Raw genomic sequence first — 17,093 nt, forward strand, 5'->3', positions numbered from 1 at the left:
AGAAAAGCGATGGAAAACTCTAAACATTGATGATCACTACAGAAATTCCAGGAGAAATACAAGGTAATTTGCACTCACAAGAGAAAGCAAAGTATATCGTGAACCTTAGAGGAACAGGAAATTTTAAAAACAAGCAGATGGTACAAATATGCTCAGCTTCAAATTGACTTAACCTCAGTTTTCTCCAAAAGTGCATAAGATTGAGCATCCATAATTGGAAATTCTGAGATGCAAAATGTTCCAATACAGGCAACATCTATAGCACTGACATGATGCCACAGTAGCATGCTCCCAGTTTATAGTACACAGACTGTTTCCCATACACAAAATTATTAAAAATGTTTTTATGAAATTACCTTTAGGTTTTGGGTATAAAATGTTATGTTATGTTTAGATTGGGACCCATCTTGATACCTTATTATGCCTATGTAAATACTACAAAATGCAAAATGCCTTTGGTCCCAAGCATTTTGCATAAGGAATACTCAACTGTATTTAAATGAGCTAAATATCTTGAATAGATATTCATTCAATTTAGCAAAATACTGTGAACCACTGGTGAGGAACCTAATATCCCTATCACTGTTTTGATAGTAACAGTTCTTCAGCCATCCTGCAGTGTATTCAGCCCATTCATGGTCAACAATTGTTTCAGAGTATAAGACTTTTGGAATATCATAAATGAACTCTTAGTAATGTGCTTCTCATTTTTTGTAGTGGGAAAGTGGTACAGAGACTCTACAAAGATGACAGTTGGTGTTGTGACGTCTTCAACCAGACTCTAGATCCTGTTGTGAACAAGAAAACACCTCCAAGAGTCGAACCAAGTGAAAGTTTAGGATGCGGAGAAGTCGTCATTGGTGGTTCACCCCTACTAGCACCCCTGCCAGCTCACGCTGGATACAAAGCATATGCATGCCAGGAACATAGAGAGAATCCATATAAAGGTAAGGAATATCCCAAAGCTTCCAGTTATCCCCAGTGCTTTCAGAAGAGTGAAAGGATTCACACTGGAAAGAAGGACCATGAATGTAAGGAACTTGGAAAAGTCTTAAGTTGTCCCAGTACCCTTCAACTACGTGAAAGAACTGGAGAGAAACCCTATGTATGTAAGCAATGTGGGAAAGCCTACTATAATTCCAGTTCCTTCAGAAAACATGAAATAACTCACACTGTAAGGAAAGCCTATGCATGTAAGCAATGTGGAAAAGCCTTTAGTAATTCTGGTTACATTCAGATGCATGAAAGAACCCACACTGGAGAGAAACCCTATGTATGTAAGCAATGTGGGAAAGCCTTTACTTTTCTCAATTCCCTTCAAAGACATGAAAGGACTCATACTGGGGACAAACCCTATATATGTAAGTACTGTGGAAGAGGCTTTAGTTCTTCCTGTTACATCAAAATACATGAAAGAACTCACAGTGGAGAGAAACCTTATATATGTAAACAATGTGGGAAAGCCTACTATGATCCCAGGTCCTTCAGAAAACACGAAAGAACTCACAGTGAAAAGAAAGCCTGTGTATGTAAGCAGTGTGGAAAAGCCTTTAGTTCTTCCAGCCACGTTCAAAAACATGAAAAAATTCACTCTGGAGAGAATGCCTATGTATGTAAGCAATGTGGGAAAGCCTTTACTTTTCCCAGTTCCCTTCAAAGACATGAAAGAATACACAACACAGACAAACCCTATACATGTAAGCAGTGTGGAAAAGGCTTCCATTCTTCATGTTACTTTAAGATACATGAAAGATCACACAGCAGAGTCAAACACTATGTATGTAAGCAATGTGAAAAAGTCTACTATGATCCCTGGTCCTTCAGAAGACATGAAAAAACTCACATCGAAAGGAAAGCCTATGTATGTAAGCAATGTGGAAAGGCCTTTAGTTCTTCCAGTTACATTCATATACATGAAAAAACTCACACTGGAGAGAACCCCTATGTATGTAAGCAATGTGGGAAAACTTTTAGTCATTCCAGTTCCCTTCAAATACATGAAAGAACTCACACTGGAGAGAAGCCTTATGTATGTGAGCAGTGTGGAAAGCCTTCAGTGAATCCAGTTCCTTTCACAGACATAAAAGAACTCACACGAGAGAGAAACCCTATGCATGTAAACAATGTGGGAAAGCCTTCAGTCAATCCAGTTATGTTCTCATACATGAAAGAACTCACACTGGAGAGAAACCTTATGAATGTAAGCAATGTGGGAAAGCCTTCAGTTCTTCTAGTTATATTCGAATACATGAAAAAACTCACACTGGAGAGAAGCCCTATCTATGTAAGCAATGTGGAAAAGCCTTCAGTTATTTCAGTTCCCTTAAAATACATGAAAGAACTCACAGTGGAGAGAAGCCCTATGTATGTAAGTATTGTGGAAAAGCCTTCAGTCGATCCAGTCATGTTCTCAGACATCAACGAACTCACACTGGAGAAACCCCTACGTAGGCAATGAATGTGTGAAAACCTTCACTCAATGCAGTCACATTCTCGTATGTGCAAGAAGTCAAACTGGAGAGTAACCCTAAATAAAGAAGTAGGAAGACTTCATTATCACACGGACATTCTAGCAAATGTGAGAATGCACAGAGACAGGAACTTGTATTGGTGGGAAGCATGTGGGAATGCCTGTAGTCATCTTGGCTTATTGTACACATACATATTCATTGTATAGTGAATATGGAGAGAACATATGAATATGGAGAGAAACCTGGAATAGAAGACGTGTACAGAAACTTTCAGTTTGTCCACATGTAAGAACAGTGGACCAAAATGCCGTGAACGGGAAAAATACAAGGAATTTATCATTTGTAACAAATAGATTGAACACCTTCCTCCTGTAGTGGAATTCTGTAAATGTCATTAATATGAAAAATTACATGCCTGTTAAATTGTCTAAAATGCTCTAAAAAATATACTACCGGAAGGAAATGTGATAAAATTATCAATGTACTGTGTTCATCAATGACTCATTCTGAAAGTAGATATTTGCACTATGTATTTCTAATTTTTACTTTTGAAAATAAAGCTCATAGTCACATACTTCTGCAAGTTTTGTTTAGGCAATAATGTGTTGAGTTTGACAGGTAGTGCCCTTTTTAATTAAATCAAGTAATGAGTGTTTTCTCCTTTCATTTTGGCCATGTTGGATCCATAGGCAAATTGAAGTGTATTTCAGGTATGCCAGTAAGATTTACTTTTATGTAGTTTTAAAATACTTGTGGTTAATGGTCCATTAAAATATGATTTTTTTTGTGAGTTGGCATTTTCCTACTGGCTTCTTGTGACAGGTTTTTACCCTTTTACTTATGTGTATGCACACACACACACACACACACACACACACACACACTTTTCATTTTTGTGAACAATTGACATTTTTTACATGGATTTTACATTTTTCACTTTGATATGTAGTATGTTCAAACAATATTTCTATATGTGTTTTTTGAAAGAGTTTACCAAGTATTTTTTTCATTTTTCTATTTTTGCAAAATCTAAAAATTTACAATATAATAATAATTAAGAACTAATTTATGGAATATATCTGCTCATTAGAAAAAAAGCAATTCTTTTCCATAGGAATAACAATTCACTTAACTGGAAGCTCAAACTTAGCATTCCCCACCATCATATAAATTGCAAATATCATCTATATAAACCATCCTTAGCTCAAGGACCATACAAAATCAGATTGTCAGAGCTGACCACAGACCTTAGTATGATAACTAAGAAATTTTTATTGGAGCCATGGAGAGTTACAAATTAAAAGAAAGCAAAGAACACCAGCAATAAATATTGTAACAACACTTTTTCCTAAATACATGCATGTGTTTCTTTATTTCACATGTCATTTTTTTGACCTTCTCTTTGGTTTGCCAAACACATTCATTTGCTTGGAGCTGTATTAGAATCATTTAGCAAAAAAGAAAGAGAAAGAATCTGTTTCATTTTTGATGACAAAAATAAAACTTTTTAGTTTTTCGTTAAACCAGAGTATTGATGTCAACCACAAGTAAGAGAGTCAAACCTTTTTCTAATTCCTTAATTTCCCATTTTCATATCAAGAACCAAGTTTTATTGTCTGATACTTATGGTTACACTAAGTCGAAGCTAAAGAGTTTAGAATATCTTTTTTTCTTCTTTCCTTGCTTTCAAAAGTTGTATTTTGCTTTCTGCTTTTATTTTTAATGGAACACACAGAAACACAAGTGTGCATATTAGTGAGAAAATGTAATATTCTTTACATGTATACATTGTGTAGGGTTTAAATGAGGTTAAACATATTTATCTCCTGAAACATTTATTGTTTCTTTGTGGTGAAACCTTTCAAAATCCTTACTTCTAACTTTGAAATGTGCAGTATATAATTATTACCTATTACTCTGCAATAGTATTTCAGCCCTTCTTGTTCTACCTTGATCAACTTTCTCTACACCCCCCTCCAACCTTGGGTAATCATCATTCTAGGGTCAACCTCTGTGAGATGAACTTTTTTAGAATCCATGTGAGAGTGAGATCAAGTCACATTTGTTCATTTGTGCCTGAGTTATTTCACTTAACATAATCTCCATTTTCATCCATGTTATTGCAAATGACAGGATATCTTTTCCCTCTTCTTTATGGTGCTCAAATTCAAATTCAGGACTTCTTATATGTTTGGTAAGTGCTTTACCCTTGAACTATGTTCTCAGCCTTGATTTCATTCTTTTTAATGGCTGTCTAGTATTCTACTGCATATATTTCACACTTTCTTTATCCATTTGTTAGTTGATGGACACAAATTGTTTCTGTATCTTGGTTTTGGTGAATGGTGCTATGATGAACAGGAAGTACTGATGTCTCAACATCCTAATTTCATTTCCTTTGAATATATACCCATTAATGGGATTACTGGTTTATATGGTCATTATATGTTTTAGTTTTGGTGTAATCTCCATACTGTTTTCCATAATAGCTGTACTAATTTACTTTTCTACCAAAAGTGTCCCTTTCCTCCACATTCTCACTATCATTATCTTTAGTTGGTTTTTTTTTTTTTTTTTTCATATTGGGCATTCATACTGTGGTGAGGTGATACCTCATTGTGGTTTCGATTAGCGTTTCCCTGGTAACTAGTAACGTTGAGCGTGTTTTCATGTACCTGTTGGCCATTGTATCTCATCTTTTGAGAAATGTGTATTTAGATCTATTGTTCATGTTTTGATTGGATTATTTGTTTTTTAACTATTAAGTTTTAGAGTTCCTTATATATCCCACATATCAAACCCTTGTCAGATTTGGATGTTGCAAATATTTCCCACTATTCCATAGGTTGTCTTGGAACTCTGTTGTGTTTTGCTGTACAAAAGCTTCTTAGTTTTATGCCATCCCATTTGTCTATTTTTGCTTTCATTTCCTGTGCAGTTGAGGTCTTGTCCAAAAAAAATTATTGCCCATTCCAGTTTTCTGAAGAATTTCCTATATGCTTTCTTCTAGTAGTTTCATAGTTTCAGGTCTTACATTTAAGTCTAAAGACTAAAACTAATTTTGATAGATCTTGGTGACTAGAGGAAGATAGGGGTCTGATGTCATTCTTTTGCATATGGATACCCAATTTCCCCAGTACCACTTACTGAAAAGACCATCCGTTATTCATTATGTGTTCCTAGCATCTTTGTCACAAATCAGTTGACTCCAGATAAGTGGGTTTCCTTCCTGGCTTTGTTTTCTTCCATTGGTATTTGTATCTGTATAGTGAGTGCCATGCTGTTTTGATTACTAAAACTTTATGATATGTTTTGAAGTTAAATAGCATAATGCCTTTTTTCTTTTTTCTCATAATGACTTTGGCTATTCAGGATTTTTCTTGTGTAGTTCTATATTCATTTTAAAATTGTTTTTTATAGCTCTGTGAAGAATACCATTGCCATTTTGATAGGTATTGCATTGAATTTGTAAATTGCTTTGGACAATGTGGCTATTGTAACAATATTTATTCTTCCAATCTCTGAACACAAGTTGTCTTTCCACTGTTTGTGTCTTCCTCAGTTTTTTCATCTATGTTTTCTAACTCTTATTTTAGAGATCATTAACTTTTTATTAAATTTATTCCTATATTTTTTTCTTGCAGCTATTGCATATGGGATTGCTTTCTTCTGTTTCAGCTCTTTGACTATTGGCATATCATAATGCTACTCATTTTTTTTTCTTTTTTCTTTTATTAATTATTACACACTACATTTTGATTCATTGTACACAAATGGGGTACAACTTTTCATTTCTATGGTTGTGCACAATGAAGATTCACACCATTCATGTAATCATACACATACATAGGGTAATACTGTCTGTTTCATTCTACTATCTTTCTGTCCCCCATTGCCTCCCAATCCAGTGCTACTCATTTAAAAAAAATTATTAGTTGTTGATGGACCTTTATTTTATATATGTGGTGCTGAGGATGGAACCCAGTGCCTCACACGTGCTAGGCAAATGCTCTGCCACTGAGCCACAACCCCAGCACGATGCTACTCATTTTTGTGTATTGATTTTGTGCCCCACAAATCTGCCATATTTATTTACTCTAAAAGTTATTTTAGTGGAGTTTTTTTTTGGGGGGGGTTCTATATATAAGATTTTGTTGTTGGCAAAACAATGAAAATTTTCTTTCTTTCTAATTTTGATGCTCTTTAATTTTTTTCTCTTGTGTAATGGCTATATCCAGGACTTCCGATATGTGGGGGAAACAATGGGAAAGTGGGCATTCTTGTCTTTATCCAGATCTTGGAAAGCTTTCAGTTTTTCCTCATTCATTAGAATGCTAGCTGGCTTATTGTAAATGGTCTTTGTTGTATTGAGGTGCATTCAGCATTTGTATTGTGAGGAGATGTTGAATCTTATTCATTACCTTTTCTGTCTCAAACAAGGTGACCATATGGCTTTTGTCCTTCATTCTGTTGGTGTGGTGTGCCTTGTTTATTGTTTTGTGTATACTGAACCATCTTTGTGTGTCTGAGATGAATCCTACTTGATTGTTGCAAACAATCTTTTTTAGTGTGCCTTTGGGTTCTGTTTACTTATATTTTGTTCAGGATTTTTCATCTGTTTATCAAGTATATTAGCCTATAAATTTCTTTTTTTGTTGTTATCTTTCTCTGGTTTAGGTATCAGGATAACCTTGGCCTTATTGAGTGAGTTTGGAAGAATTCCTTCCTTTTCTAGTTTTTGGAATAACTCATGAAGAGTTGGTATTAGTTCTTTAAATGTTTGGTAGTATTCATTAGTGAAGCCGTCGGGCCCTGGGCTTTCCTTTGGTGGGAGACTTTTTATTACTGATTCATGTTATTACTTATTGATCTGTACATATATCCTGTTTCTTTGTGATTCTTTTTTTTTAATTCTTATTTTAGATGTTGATAGACCTTTATTTTATTCATTTATATATATGTGGTGCTGAGATTCAAACCCAGTGCCTCACACATGCTAGGCAAACGCTCTAGCACTGAGCCACAACCCCAGCCCCTCTTTATGATTAATTCTTGTCAATGTGTATGTGTCTTATAATGTGTCCATTTCTTCTAAATTATTGGATTTGTTGGCAGGCAGTGGTTCATAATAATCTTTAATGGTCTTTCATATTTCTGTGATATCAGGTGTGACATTTCCCTTTTCAGTTCTATTTTCACTTATTTCGGTCTTCTCTTTTAGTTTAAGGGTTTGTCTGTTGTTCTGTCTTATTGAAGAACGAGTTCTTTGTTGATCTTTTGTATTTATCTTTACTTTTTATAACCAGGTGACTTTTTATTGGCATATTGTTTTATAGTTTCCCTTTAGTTTATCTTTGCTCTGATCTTTATTATTCTGCTACTAACTTGGGGTCTAGTTTGTTTTTATTTTTCTAGTTTTTGAGATGTAGTCATAAGTGGTCTAACTGACATCTTCCTCTTTTTATATGATAACTGATTTCTCTAAACTTTCTTTTTAGTATTGCTTTCACTCAGTCCCGTAGATTTTGCTATGTCGTGTCTCTATTTTCACTTGTTTCAAAACAACTTTTAATTTTATTCATTTATTTATGTTGATTTTGGGGGTGGTCCTGGCTATTGAGCCCAGGACCTTCATGTGATAGACTTTACTATTGCTGCTGGGCTGCAGCTCAGTCTTTTAAAATTTTTATTTTGAGACTGGGTCTTGTTAAATTGTCCGTGCTAGCCTCAAACTTGCTATCCTCCTGCCTTGGCCTGGTTGCTGAGATTATAGGTACATGTCACCACATCTGACTTAAATTCCTTCTTGATTTTTTTCTTGATCCATTAGTTATTCAAAAGTAAGTTATTTTCCATGTAGTTGCATAATTTCCAAAGCTTTCCTTGTTACTGATTTCTAGCCCAGTTGTACTGTAAAAAGGTGCTCATTATGATTTCAGCTTTTGATATTCTCTTGGGACTTATTTGCTCATCTGTCCTGATCTTTCTGGAGACTGTTCCATGGGGTGATGAAAAAAATGTGTATTCAGCAGCTGTTGGAAGGGAGGTTCTGATGTTGTTAGTCCCATTGATCTATGGTATGATTTTACTCTGCTGTTTCTTTGTGGATTTTCTGTCTCGACCATCTGTCTATTGCTGATAGTGGGATGGTATAGTCCTTACCTATTATTGTGTTGGAGTCAACCTCTGCCTTTAGGTTGACTATACTTGTTTTATGTGTTTGGTGTTCTGATATGGATGCATATGTATTTGGAATTCTTATTTCCTCTTGGTGAATTGACCCTTTTATCCTTATGCAGTGACCTTCCTTGTTTCTTTTTATGACTTTTCACCCCATGTCAGGATGGCTACTTCTGCCTTCTTAGGTATCGTACTCCATCCTCTTACTTCAGTTCAGTCTGTGTGCGTCCTTAAAGGTGAAGTGAGTTTCTTGTAGGCACCATGTAGTTGAGTCTTTTTAGAATCTACTTAGTCATTCTGTGTAAAAATTGTAGAATTGAATCCATTTACAGTCAAGGTAATTAGGTAACTTGGTTTGTAATTTTGCAGTAGTTCCTTTCTCCCTCTTGTGATCTTACCTGATGGTTAAATGAATTGGTATAGTACTGTTTTCACTTGTGCTTTTTGTTTTTGGTTTGTCTATTCCAGATATTTGTTTCCTGGTTACCTGGGGCTTACAGAAAACATCATTTCATTTTTTTTCAACCGAATTATGTATTTAATATTGGTAGAAATGCAATGGCAAACTGAAATTAAAATGGCAAGTGAAGGAAATCCACACCACAGTATTTTAAAATGGGTAGACAAAATTACAAAGTTGGAACAGAATCTATGTTTTAAACATGCATTATTTCCTTTCGAATGGTTATATTCTCAATAAAATTGCTGAACAATTAATTTTTAAATGAGAGCAACTTAACATGATGGTAAGGATAAGAACAGGAACTAAAAAAACAGGAGGAAATGCACTCAAGAAAGCACTGAAGTGTCTTTTGCATTTACTGAGAAGATACATGCAAATAGCTCATCATAATTATGGAATCCATATGTATATTAGTCAACTTTTCATGGCTGTGACCAAAATACCCACAGGAACAACTTAGAGAAGGAAAGCTTTTTTAAAAAAAATAATATATATATATTCTTGATAATCGCCATTCTAATTGGGGTGAGATGGAATCTTAGGGTAGTTTTGATTTGCATTCTTCTTATTACTAGAGACGTTGAACATTTTTTCATATATCTGTTGATTGCTTGTAGATCTTCTTCTGTGAAGTGTCTGTTCATTTCCTTAGCCCATTTGTTAATTGGGTTATTTGTATTCTTGGTGTAACATTTTTTGAGTTCTTTATACATTCTGGAGATTAGTGCTCTATCTTAAGTATGAGTGGCAAAGATTTTCTCCCACTCTGTAGGCTCTCTCTTCACATTGCTGATAGTTTCCTTTGCTGAGAGAAAGTTTTTGGTTTGAACCTATCCCAGTTATTGATTCCTGCTTTTATTTCTTGTGCTTTGGGAGTCATGTTAAGTCATGTTAAGTCTGATCCTAAATGGTGATTATCAAGAATACAAGCAACAATAGGTGTTGGAGAGGATGTGGGGAACAAGGTACACTCATACATTGCTGGTGGGGTTGCAAATTAGTGCAGCCACTCTGGAAAGCAGTGTGGAGATTCCTTAGAAAACTTGGAATGGAACCAGTATTTGACCCAGCTATCCCACTCCTTGGTCTATACCCAAAGGACTTAAAATCAGCATACTACAGAGATACAGCCACATCAATGTTCATAGCTGCTCAATTCACAATAGCCAGACTGTGGAACCAACCTAGATGTCCTTCAATTGATGAATGGATAAAGAAACTGTGGTATATATATGTGGAATATATATACAGTGGTATATATACAGTGGTATATATATATGTGGAATATTACTCAGTCATAAAGGAGAATAAAATTATGGCATTTGCAGGCAAATGGATGAAGTTGGATATTATCATGCTAAGTGAGATAAGCCAATCCCAAAAAACCAAACGACGAATGATCTCACTGATAAGCAGATAATGATACATAACGGGGGAGTGGGAGGAAGGCAAGAATGGAGGAAGGAGGGACTTTATGGAGGGGAAAGAGGGGTGGGAGGGATGGGGGAAGGAAAAATAACAGAATGAATCAAACGTCATTAGCTATGTAAATGTATGAATACACAAATGGTATGACTCTACTTCATGTACAAACAGAGGAACAAGTTGTACGCCATTTGTTTACAATTTAAAAAATAAATATACATATATATATTTATATAAATTGTAGATGGACAAAATACCTTTATTTTTATGTGGTGCTGAGGATGGAACCTGGTGCCTCACACATACTGGGCAAGTGCTCTACCGCTGAGCCACAACCCCAGCCCGAGAAGGAAAGCTTTCCGTTCATGGTTTCAGAGGATTTGTTCCACAGGCGGGTTTCTCCCAGGCAGAAACTTGGTGGAAGGACATGGCGGAGGAAAGATGCTCGGCTTTTGGCAGCGGGGATGCAGAGCGGGGGTGAAGGAAGGCGGCAGAAAGAGGGCGTGCCCCCGTGACCCGCTTCCTCCAGCTGAGTCCCCTCAGTACGAGGGACTCTGGGGAGAGCTCCAGATCCAAACCCTAACAACGCGTTTGTAAGGGAAGGTGTTTTTTCTGCTCGTCGATTTTGCTTTTCTTGGGTATAAGACTTCTTTTGATCATATCTGTCCTTCACTCTTCGTACCCAAAACTGCATCCTGCTGATGTGAGATGCTTTTTGCCAGAGACCACCAGGACCACAACTTTTGTCACATGAGCTATAATGTGACTGTCACAATAAATCTGTGCTTACACCAGAACTGGCTCTGTGGTGTATCGGTAACAGCGTTCTCCAAAGAATTTCCAGGACCGGGTGTTCCTGGAGGGGGACTGATTGCTGTTGCGGAGTCAGACCTTGCCCTCTGCGGGCTGCACTGAGGGCATGAACACGTTCTGTCTGTGGTGATCATAAGAGTCCTTACCTAGAAGGCGGCACTTTATTGCGAAGGGATACCTGATCCATAAGACACACCGGTCAGTCTCAACAGTTCCAAGATGGGAATTTTGCTCCTTTTGTGATTCAGAATGTGTTCTGTTTTTCCAATTTGAGAGACAGAGGTACATGATGTCTTTTTAAATTTTTTAAATTTTATTTGTTCTAATTAGTCATACATGACAGTAGAATGCATTGATACGTTTTGATAGATTATACGTAAATGGAGTGTAATCTCCCATTCTTCTGATTATCCATATTGCAGGATCACATTGGCCATGCAATCATACCTGCACAGGAGGTAATAATCCGTTTCACTGTACTGTCCTTTCTACCCCATACACCTTCCTCCCCTCCCTTCACTCCCCTCTACCTAATATAAAGTAACTCTATTCTTCTCTAATGCCCCCATCCCTTATTGTGAATTAGCTTCCACATAGCAGAATAAACATTCGGCTTTTGGTTTTTGGGTTTGGGTTATTTTTCTTAGCATGATATTCTCTAACTCCATCCATTTATCAGCAAATGCCGGAATTTCATTCTTCTTTAAAACGGAGTCATATTCCTTTGTATATATATGTATACACCACATTTTCTTTATCCCTTCACCTGTTGAAGGGCATCTTTGTAAGACTTGACCATGCTGTGGGTGTGGGTCTGACTCCACCCTTTTGGGCCTGTTTTTGCCTTTCTTCCTTACAATCCAAACACTGGAGTCTTTCCTGCAGGGCATTACACACCATGCTCCATAAATACAGATGCTTCTCAGTTCCTGATGTGAATACATTCTGATGAACTCATGGTAGAGTAAAAACACAAGTGACAAATGCACTTAATACACCTGAACTGGTGAACAACCAAGAAAGCTGAGGCTTGCCTGCCTTAAATACACCCACTTACTCTTGAGCAAAATCATCTGACTCAATGTCTCCTTTACAATAAAGTGTTGGATATTTCCTGAGGTTCGCTGAAGGTAGTGCACTGCGCAGGATCAGTTTTACCCACAGGAACACGTGCTGAGCAGCTCACTGCTGCTGCCCCGCATCATCAGTGTATGACATACTGCATGTCCCCACCCCAGCAGATCAAACTTGAAAATAAAAAACACTTTCTCCTCAGCACATTGGCTTTCCACCATCTTAACACGGAAAAATCAGCCAGGCACGGTGTCGCCATCTGGGCACCGTGTCACACGTCTGTAATTCCAGGGGCTCAGGAGGCTGAGGCAGGAGGATCTCGAGTTCAAAGCCAGCCTCAGCAAAAGTGAGGCGCTAAGCAACTCAGTGAGACCCTGTGTCTAAATAAAATATAAAATAGGGCTGGGGATGTGGTTCTGTGGTTGAGTACCCCTGAGTTCAATCCCCAGTAACCGCCCCCCACAAAAAAAAAGAAAAAGAAAAATCATGTCACAGCATCATAACTCTGTATATGTAATGTAAAAAGTAAAAAAAAAAAAAAAAAAAAAAAAAAAAAAAAAAACATTGACTGGGCTTAGCTATTACGTTTACTAGTTTAGGTGTGCCTAGTGCATTTTAACATGATTTTCAAGTTTTAATGCATTTATTGGGGACGTTACCCTATCATACCTTAAAAAGCATCCGTACACTACTTAGACTTTTAGGAAAGTGATGGTCAGTACAGCACAAGTCTGTTTCCTCCATTGAATGCTGTGTTAGGGTTCTCCCAAGGGTTAGAACCAACAGAGTAGAATGAATATGTAGAGATTCTAAGAGGAGATTTGTACAATTGCCTTTCACAGTCGGGCTGAGTGCAAACCGGAGGGTTGGGGAGACCAGAAGGTGCTCAGCCAGGAACTAGAAGGCCCAGAGCAGGAGGTGCCAGCGAGGCAGAACAGTCCCAGGCCGAAGGACTGGAAGTAGGCCAGAGTTCCTCTGGCACAAATTCATCTTCTAAAGCTGAAGAAGCTGGAGTCTGATGTGCATGGTGATCACAGAAGCAGGAGATGCACCTGTTCAAGAAGGGTCAGGAGTGTGTGAGCCTCTACCTGCTTTGACTTTGTGGTCTGTCCAGGTCCCCAGCCTCTGGGATGGTGCCTTCCTCTTTCAAGTTTGACCTTCCCCTCTCAGTTCACTGCCTCACCTGCCGACGGTCTCTGGAAACATCCTCACAGACACACTGGGGTGTGCTTTACCTAGTTTCCAGGCATCTCATAATCCAGTCAAGGCGACAGCCAGGATTAACCTTCACAAATACAAAAACATATACAGTGTATCTCTCACAGGAGATCAATCTTCAACAAATGATAGTGTCCTGAATACAAGAGCATGTCACCTTGTCCCTGGTCTTCCTATTTTCTAAACTAAAATCTCATGAAAATTGTCTCTTGATAAAGGACCCAGAGCTCAGATGCCGACTGTTGAGTTTAGTTTGCCATTAGTCATGTGCTGTGGTGTGGATGTTTCCTCCAGCTTCCTGTGTGGGTAGCTTGATCCCTGATGCAATAGTAGGAGGTGAGGCTTTTGAGAGGTGTTTACATCACGAGACCTGTGCCCTCAAAAATCTTTCAAACCTAGCCTGGCCTTGTGGCACACATCTGTAGTCCTAGCTATTCAGTAGGCTGAGGTAGAGGATTATAAGTTTGACCCAAGTCTAGGCAACATAGTGAGACCCCCATCTCAAAAAATTTTTAATTAATCCTATTATTCAAAGAGCTTGTGGAAGTGGGTTTGCCCTCCCTCACCCTTCTGCCTTCTGCTGCTAGGTGAGGACATAGCAAGAAGACCCTGATCAAAGGTTGCTTGTTGGCCTTGGACTTAGCCTCTAGAACTACGAGCAAATCAATTTATGTTCTTAGTAAGTTATCTAAAGTATTTTGTTATAATTCCACAAAACACAAGACTGAAATTGATAGAGAAGTGGGGTGTTGCCCTAACAAATATCTAAGAACATGGACGAGGCTTTGGGACTGGATACTCAGTCAAGGCTGAAACAGTTTTGAAAAAAAATGCTGGAAAAAGCCTGTATGGTGAAGGGTGCATGAAGGTCAATTCTGGGGAGGCCAGGAGAAGACAAGAGGCGTAGGGAGAGCCTGAATCCTCTCAGACACACTCGGGGTCATGAGCAGGTTGTTAGTAATAGTAAGAAGCACACACCATTCTGATGAGGAATATCTTATTGAAAAGTGGAAGAACAACCACCCCCCTTGAAGGCACAAAGAATCTGGCTGAATTATGTCTCTGTCCTTATGACTTAAGGGACAGTAGAACATGATGGTGACTCATTAAGTCGTTTGGCAGAGGTGATCTGTGAGTGGTAGTGTTGGGTCGCTGTGTGTCCTCACCTGCTCGTGCTAATATATAGGAAGAGACAAAAATTTAAAAATGGAATTCATAATCAAAAGGGAAGTGCAAAGTGACGATTTGAAGAATTCTTCATCTGACTCCATAAAGAATTAAAATCTGAGTTTGGGGAGGGACATCGAAGGTGTGACCAAATGTTATGGTCTGGATCTTTCTTTGGGGAAGGGGTGCTAAGGATAGATACTGGACCTTGTATGTGCTAGGCAAAAACTCTACCTCTGAGCCATAGCCCCGGTCCTGGTTTTGATGTTTGCTTTTTTGGTGGGATTTTTTGTTTCTGTTTTCGGTTTTGGTTTTGGTGTTTGAGACGCAGTCTGTGTTGCACAGGCTGTCTTCAAACTTGTCATCCTCCTGCCTCCGTCTCCCAAGGTAGGACCACAGGTATTTGCCAGTGTGCCCAGCTTTTCAGGGATGGAGTCATCTCAGAGAGTCCCCAGTATGGCAGCAGTGCCCAGCGGAACCAAGGATTCAGGGCCAACACCCTCAATCATCATAAGATCAATGCCAGTGGGAGCCCCGGAAGAGAGCACTCCTGAGACCCTAGAGCACTAGAGCTGCACGGATGAGACCTCGGTGCACTGGAGCATGAGCCCTGACCGCACCCAGAAATACCATCAAGGCGAGGAGCCCCTGGACCCTGGGAGTATAACCCACATCTCAGCCGTAGGAGATGAGGCAGGGAGTCAAAGAAGACAAGGCTACTCCCTCCTTACCTGCAGTTTCCCTGTCCCTGGATTCCGTTACCCACTTCCAACCACGTTCCAAAAATATTAAATGGAAAATTCCAGAAATAAACATTCCTGAGTGTTGAACTGTTCCCCAGTTGAAGGAGCGTGGTGAGATCTCATGCCATCAGCCATCCTGCTCTGTCCCTCACCTCCCTGCAGCCCATCATGTAGCCTTGGTGTCATCTCACTTTATCACCGGAAGGGCGAGCACATTGCAGTAAGATATTTTGAAAGAGCCCCCATTCACACCATTTTTATACAGTATATTGCTATACTTATTTTATTTTCTATTCAGTTTTTGTTGTTACTCTCTTATTGGGCCTAGTTTATCAGTTTAGTTTTAGCATAGGTTCCCATGTATTAAAAAGGCCAGAGTATATATGGGGTTCAGTACTACCTGTAGCTTCAAGTATCCATGGGATACTCATGGAGTCTTGGAAAAGACCCCCACCCATAAGGGGTGTACTTTATTTAATTCTCATAATATCACAGGCAGGCACGCTGCTGATGTCACTTGCTGATGTTGGCTTGTATAGCCAGGACAATGTGGATAGGGAAGAAGCTGATCAAGGTGAGAGGCAGGGATATACAATTTGAGCAAGACACAGAGTACATATGTCACCCTAAACAAATCACTCTTCCACTCCCAGCTCTAAATCCCCCTTTCATCCTGGGAAGCCTTCCAACTTCTCCTTCCTCAGGTGAAATCCCTGACTTCTCACCCTGGGCTTCCCTAACTCCTGTCCTCCCTCCGGCCCCACCCTAGCCTGAAGGGTCTCCAGTCCTGTCTCCCCCGGGGTGGAACTCCTCAGGTCTCGGAAGGGCCAGTGCCTCTCTAGGGAGAAGAGAGGATGCAGGAGCCTATTATGTGCCGGAGGAGAGAGTGGAGGCTACAGGTCCCTAAAGGCACACCAAGTCCCTGCTGGCCACTTCATGGAAGAGTAACAGAGAGCATGGCAGCATTGCAGCTAAAGCCACTTCACCGGGGGTCAGAGTGCAGCATAAAGAGAAGGAAGAGAGAATGCTCCATCTTGGGAGGCCGTCTGGGGTCCTCTGTGGAGTTAAGTCACCTGGTCTTGCACCCAACTCTGGGGCCCATTGCACCTTCCAACTCCACAGTAATCAGCCTGCAGGGTTTCTGTCCCCCAGGGGATGTGTGGACATGTCTGGAGACACTTATTATTTTCATGGTTAGGGGAAAGCAGTGGGTTTTACGTAGTGAGTGAATGCAAAGGATGCTGCCTGTTGTTGTACAGTGCTCAGGACAGACCCCACCTGAAGTGATCATTCAGCTCCATGTCACTGGTGCTGAGCTTGAGAAACTCTGCTCCAGGTGTTTCTTGCCTCCATATTTGTGTCCGTGCTAACCTGGATGAGAGGCTCCCTCTGTGTGACATGTGACGTTCACCCAACACTTGTGGGTGAGTCGTTCTCCAAAAGACTCAGTAGGGAGATGTGCTCAGATGTCTCCTTGGTCAGGTCATAAAGGTAATCGTCCATATGGGATATTTCTTCAGCATGCCAGCCAAGTGCCTC

The 17,093-nt window shown here is 39.2% G+C and overlaps 1 pseudogene; it reads left to right on the top strand.

The window, feature by feature from the left end:
* Positions 1 to 3,043, top strand: part of LOC124968292 (zinc finger protein 14-like) — a 34,353-nt pseudogene extending 31,310 nt beyond the window's left edge.
* The last annotated feature ends 14,050 nt before the right edge of the window (positions 3,044 to 17,093 follow it).

This window comes from Sciurus carolinensis, chromosome 17 (assembly GCF_902686445.1).
Source record: "Sciurus carolinensis chromosome 17, mSciCar1.2, whole genome shotgun sequence".
NCBI lineage: Eukaryota > Metazoa > Chordata > Mammalia > Rodentia > Sciuridae > Sciurus > Sciurus carolinensis.